The sequence below is a fragment of the Rattus norvegicus genome, chromosome 8 (genome assembly GCF_036323735.1).
Source record: "Rattus norvegicus strain BN/NHsdMcwi chromosome 8, GRCr8, whole genome shotgun sequence".
NCBI classification, from domain to species: domain Eukaryota; kingdom Metazoa; phylum Chordata; class Mammalia; order Rodentia; family Muridae; genus Rattus; species Rattus norvegicus.
Genome location: NC_086026.1, coordinates 132268188 through 132273580, shown reverse-complemented (window position 1 = coordinate 132273580; position 5393 = coordinate 132268188). Strand labels below are relative to the sequence as shown.

Here is a 5393-nt window from a genome sequence, read left to right as displayed (position 1 = left end):
AGGCAGCTATCCGCCAAAACACACCAAAAAGGAAGCCAGGCCACCTCTGCCTGTGTTGTCACTGGTGGAGTAACCCCAGAAGGGTGGGGAGCCACCTGCTGCAAATTCTAGTAACACACATCAATCATTTGCAGCCAGAAACGCAAAGCTGAAGACCACCAGGATTCAGAGAAACCATCTTCAGTGTGGACAGTGAGCACAGAGTCTAAGAGCAGATTGTCTTCCTAGACCCCTGATACTTACAGGAGCATGAGACATGGGAAGTCCCGGTCCGAGGCACACGTTTATAAGAACAGGTGAATGTGAGGTGCTACCTCTACACTGTTCATCGAGATGTGTCCTTTGAGGCCTTGAGAGACCTGTGTTGCCCAGTTCTATAGCTGCTGGCCAAATGTTCCCACTGAAATGGAAACCATAATGGGGAGCACTTCCTCAGTGACACTAGACACATGCACCCATGGCTGCCACAGACAATGGATAGTACAGATGCCTAACATTTATGACATGGCAGAGCACTCTGCAGATGTTGTTACCTCAGAAAGCTGTGTATGTGATAGGCAGCTTGAAACAGATTATAAAGGACCAGAGACACCTTAAATGCAGGAAGGTTTTACACATACATTAACATTGACAGCTAAAGTGTCTTTATGAATCACAGGTTTTTCAATGAAGTTTTGAAAGGTCTCAACATGCAAATGTTATATTTTTTATAGAAAATTCACAGGTGATATTTTCTTAAAGGGCCATGGTTATAGTGAAGATTCCCTGTTGTCATCATTTTTTAAAACCCCCCTTTTATATTTAAAATATACAAATCACAGCTCATTCTAGAAGACTAATTTCCTCTTGATGTGTTTAGCATCCTGTGGACTAAGTGCAGTGTTACTCCCAGACATACAGTCCAGCAATCACCCCCTCCTAGTACAGAACAAAGGGATCCATGATTTGTTTAAAATTCTATCTCAGTGGTAAAAGGCTAATAAACATTCAAAAGGCTGAAAGATGTGAGTAGTAAGAATGAAAGATGTAATTGATTCACCAGCCTCCAGGGAACCATGGTGTGAGTAAGCCAAGAAATTCCCTTCTGTCAACCCACATTCATGTGCATAAGTAGTGTCTACAATGATATTACCAGGCTCTGACAGTGTCCAACACTGTGTCCATTACTGACAGGAAAGGAGGTAACAGCAGGAAGAGCGTGCTCCAGGTGGCCACCTTTAGGCAGAGATAGCAGTGAACTTTCTGTGTTTGCCTTGTGCTTGGAAAGTCTCCTGGAGGGAGAGACTAGAACTGTTAAACTTCCTTCCCTGAGACCTGTCTCTTTACCAGGTTAGAGTATTCCAAGGAACCAGTACAAGTGCATGAGAAAGCCAGAAGAACTGGTTCAAAGAAGGAAGAGGATGGAAACAGTGAGGAATAAAAGTCATCCCTGCAGTCAGATTTCTTCCTCCACATGGGCCTCATGGTCTAGGAGAAAGCAAATCTGAAAAGGTCCTATTCTCCCTCACAAGAATCCTCTCCTGGGGCGTATTGAAGAGGCTGGGTAATCAGGAAAAGGCAATGACGTTCCAGAGAGAGCTTCTGGATTCTCAAAGGAGCCCAGGGACACTGAGATGCCTTTTTAGTTGTCAAGTTTGGTTCATCCCTTGCCAGAAAAGATCCACCCTTCCACCATCTTTGCTGGACTTCTGCATTGGCCTTTAGGATTCAGAACTGGGTGACAGTAGGAGGCTGGTGATCTCCCTTTCACCTTGCCTAAGATGGGCTCTAGAAAGCAGGACACTGTTCTCAGACACCAGGCCAGCTGTTGTACCAATAACTGATGGTCTCTAGTGAATAACTAGAACCCAGAATTACAGTCTACAAGTCCCAGTATCTATAACAGAAACTGACGCTGGCATTGCTGCTGAAGCCAATGGACTCATCTGATGCCCTTTTGCTCCATCTCATAAACCGTGTTCTAGAATTGTCTTTGGCAGAAAAGAAAACTCTGCTTCAGTTCTCTGCTCTCCGGGTGCATCGAGTCCGGCTCTCCTCCTTGTTTAGTATTCATACATATTGGGAAAACCATACCACAGAAGCACATGGGGTCTTTGGAAGAACAATGTTGTCTGTCTCCCTTCCACTGATTAAGGTGTTTGCCTGATCTGTAAAAAGCAGTTATACTGCAGCACTTTGGTGGCAAAGCTGTGCTCAGTGTAGCACAGAGTCCCAAGTTCAAACTGCTAGGAGTGTGAAAGACCTGTCAGTCCCCACTGGTCATAGTGGACAGGGATCAGGTAGACCTTTGGCTATGGCTGTGGCCCAGAATTACATGCCAGAAATTTAAGCATTTTCTGTATATATTAGGGAAAACAGAAGGAACCAAGTGCAAGTACTAGGACTTGAGAAGAGAGCTATGAGTGCATTGGCAGCAGTAGACACATCCCTGAGCTACACTGTCCAGCATGCAACCTCATAGAGTTGCAAGAAATAACTCTGAAACTATAAATATAATATAAATAAATAAAATATAAATGTATATTTATATTTATAAATATAAATAAATAAAAAATTTAAAAATATAAAATCGCGGTTGGTTTAAATTTAACTGTGCATGTGACCACTTAGGTAGATCATATACGTCTATCTGATCTGCTTGCAAACACTAATGTGCCCACCTTAGCAACAGCCTCAATAGGGTTAAAGTGCCATCCAACCAAGGCTTTTCTCTCTGGGACAGAGAAACTGAAGAGAGCTCCTCTTTCCCCAAAAAGATCCAGGGCTGGCTTTCACTACCAGCAAGCATTCCTAGAATGCCCAGACTCTTCAAATTCCTCATGCTATTTGGTTAGCAGGAGAGAGAGAGAGAGAGAGAGAGAGAGAGAGAGAGAGAGAGAGAGAGAGAGGGAGGGAGGGAGGGAGGGAGAGAGAGAGAGAGAGAGAGAGAGAGAGAGAGAGAGAGAGAGAGAGAGAGAATATGAGTGTTTAGCCACTCTGCCTAGACTCTTGTTGGGAAACCAGGCTGAGGCAATGGTCAAAGACAGAGGCAGCAACCACATATACACATGCACATCAACAGTAGGATCTGTAGTCTGAAGGGACTGGAAACATGTAGCTAAATGACCCAGGGAATGGTTAAGTGCTTCATCAGAGACAGCAAGATTGCTAGGAGGCTACAACCTTTAGTACCTTTAGTACAGGGGACATGGGCATGAAGGGAAGTTGGTTAGCAGACAGTGGTGCTCTCAGCATTGGATGTGGCCTAGCTGAGGTGTTGGAAGCCCTGGGAGTGTTGGAAATGTCTAGTAAGTCAACAGAAAGGTTAAGAGTTCAACTGACTGAATACTACTACTAACACAGAACACTAGCTATTTGATAAGGGATTTTGATTTTGGGAGAAAGAGGAGCTCTCTTCAGCTTCTCTGTCCCAGAGAGAAAAGTGATGGTTGACTGGAACTCTAACCTTTTTGAGACCGTTGCTAAGGTGGGCACATTAGTGTCTGCAAACAGGTCAGATAGACCTATATGATCTACCTCAGTAGCCACAAGCACATTTAAATTTAAACCACTCCCAAAGAGGTTACATTTTTAAGACCTCAATCACACGAAATTCTGACCAATGCGAAAAATGAAATAACTGCTCCCAACAGAGGGATGAGAAAGACCAACATAGGGTACAGAGAGGGAAAAGAGCCAGAGAAACTACTTCAGGATATGAGATCGGCTACCTTGGGATATGATCTTATTCAAAGCCAATTATGTGGAAAGGCAAAGACAGAATTACGTAACAGATATCATCGTATTTCTTCTCTTGTCTTCCCTTTATTTCCTTCCTTCTTTCCTTTCAATTTTTGAGACAGGGTCTCACTATACAGCAAACGATGACCTTAAACTCACTGTTCTCTTTCCTCCACCTTCCCAGGGATTACTGGTATGGGCCACCACACCCAGTACTGAGTTTGTTCCACTTTCAGTAGATCACTGGCAGCTGTGTCTGAAGCAACAGAAAATAAAAACACAACCCCCAGGTTTCACTGCAGACACTAGAAGCAAGTAGGTAAATTATAGCTCTTTGTGGCTACCCAAAGGCAAGATCACCGTGGATGCCACTGGCAGCTGAGGCTGCAGCTGTCCCTTCACTGAACTACATGGAGGCATGTGTGTATTCAGGGGCTTGCCTCTCTCTGCAAGGGAAGCTGGGAACATTCACAATGAGGAAGCTAACGGTGCAGTGATATCTGGGGGTGGTAAATAATTTTTTTTTAATAATTTTTAGTTCATAGACAAGATTTGCCAAAGCCTCAGAAAATCCTGGCATGTCTTTCCCTGTCATAGGCACAGTCTTCCCACCCAACTGCCCTGCTGCTTGGTCAGGATTAACCAGTTCATTTTCACGGTGTAGTGGCTCTTTCTGCACAGATTTAAAAGAAAAGCCTTTTGAAAAGTTTACAAGTTCCTTCTGCATATTTACAAAAACCTTGTTTATTCTGTTAACTTTTCATTCCTCATAACGATTATCTTCTTAAGATTAGTAGTTTTATCTTGTTTTTAGCTTTGAAGGATGTTTGGCTGGCTATGTGAAATATATTCCTTCACCTCTGCCATTTTAATTTGGTTTCGATCATTGTCAAACTTTGGGAAGTTCACAAAGCTGCTTAGGTTCCCAGTAATGCCCAGGTTTTTTTTTTAATTTGTTTGTTTGTTTGATTGGTTGGTTTTTCAGTACAGGGTTTCTCTGTGTAGACCAGGATGGCCTCGAACTCATCGAGATCATCCTGTCTCTGCCTCCTAAGTGCTGGGATTAAAGGTATGCACCACCACTGTCCAGCTGTGTCTGTTTATTTTTATTTTAATGATATCTGATTTCTCAGTGATTTCTCTCTTGCACAGTACCTTTGGTGTTCTATCTACAGGGTCGTCCCAATCACAAGGCCATGGACTTTTCTTCTGTGCTGTCAAATGACTTTTGTGGTTTTGCATTTTTCATTTATATTTATGATCTATTTTATCTTATTTGAGAAATGTCCAATTGCCGTTTCTGGACTCACTGTGGGTATGGATATTTAATTAATTAGCACCAAATGCTGAAAGACCTTATTTTTTCAGGTATCACCTCTAATCCTTTGTCAGAGACAAGTGGGCTCTATTTCGGTAAGTCTAACTCCAAGCTCTCTGTTTCTGTTCCCTGGATCTACATTTCTGTTCTTTTGCCAACATCATACCGCCTTTATTACTTATAATTTACCTTGAAATTACTTGCCAGGCTTTTAAAACTCAGGAGCTTTTAAAAATGAAGAATAACACCATTACTTACTTCTATAAATAAAAACCACACACCCCTTATCTACAACACCACAGCCTCTACCTTTTGTCCGTGGTGCCAACCTGTAGAGATATCTGCAAACATCAGT

At 42.7% G+C, this 5393-nt stretch overlaps 1 pseudogene; it reads right to left on the bottom strand.

The window, feature by feature from the left end:
- Nucleotides 1–3875: 3875 nt before the first annotated feature.
- Nucleotides 3876–4607, bottom strand: Rbis-ps1 (ribosomal biogenesis factor, pseudogene 1; annotated as a pseudogene).
- Between the last annotated feature and the right edge of the window lie 786 nt (nucleotides 4608–5393).